Raw genomic sequence first — 1,231 nt, 5'->3', positions numbered from 1 at the left:
CATTTAATGATACAATTGCTGATGTTTACCACCCAGCTACTTTAATATTGCAAACAGTATCCTTTGTCACTGGGTTATACATTACAGATCAGCAGGGAGCTTCCCAGAGATCCTTGATTAAATATTCCTTCTGCGAGCTATATCTCAAGGCAACTTTATCATGCACTTAATACTCATATAATGAAAGACTGAAGACATTTTTCCTTATGTTTTTCACTGCTGCGTGGGGGAAAAAAACTTTTTTTATTTATTAACTTTTTTTTTCAATATGTTCAATAAACTGTTCAATTTCAAAAATGTAGAATTTTCAGGCTCTTATTTAATATGACTGACTTTACAGTATAATATGAGACAAAATGAGACACGTCACAAAGAAATAATAAATGGGGAGAAAAACTTGTATGTGTAAAGATTTGTTTCTACAGTTAGCATAATAAATAAATTAATTAATTAAATAAATAAATAACTCTGGTAGCTTACACACACACACAAGCTGAAAATGATCTATTCTTTAGAGTCAGACAGACCCAGTTATTCTGTCTGTTTTAGCCACAAGGTCATAATTTTCAAGCAACAACATCTAAAATTCAAACATTTTAGTCAGTTACATAGAGATAAAATATGCATACACGTCCCACGGGAATTAACTGAATTAATTAATGCAATGAAAACATAATTGTAAATGGCTGCACATGACTAAAACCATTTGGTAGTTAACTCTCAGTCATATGCAACTCACAGTCATAGAGAATGATGAAACCAGTCAGTCATCTCCTTTAACCTTTAATTGTCCAGGGTCCCATGGGTGCACATACACACATCAGAAATGACTTGATCTATGATATATGGATCTATAGATATTACTGCATAGATTCAGCATTCAGCTGCCTCTGGATAAAATGATCATTGAGACATATGAATGAAAATGAATGGAGATGTTGCCTCAGTGCAGTAAATAAACTGATTTACTTTCCGAATAAATTCCTGTCGTGTTTGAAATAACATTAATTTTATAGAAACCTTTATTTTTTATTAAAATGGGTGGATTTTGACCTTTACATACACTGTAAAAAATGACCGTTAATTTAACGGTAAAAGACTGTAAAAATGCTACAGTAAAATCCTGTTAAATGGTTAACGGTAAATTCCCCTACTATATACGGTGAAAAACTGTATTGGACATTACATGTATTGGACATTAATTTTACGGTAGTATACCATTTTTGGAAGT

The sequence above is a fragment of the Sinocyclocheilus rhinocerous genome, unplaced genomic scaffold (assembly GCF_001515625.1).
Source record: "Sinocyclocheilus rhinocerous isolate Xijiao unplaced genomic scaffold, SAMN03320098_v1.1 scaffold539, whole genome shotgun sequence".
NCBI lineage: Eukaryota > Metazoa > Chordata > Actinopteri > Cypriniformes > Cyprinidae > Sinocyclocheilus > Sinocyclocheilus rhinocerous.
Note: the sequence above shows the minus strand (reverse complement) of the source record.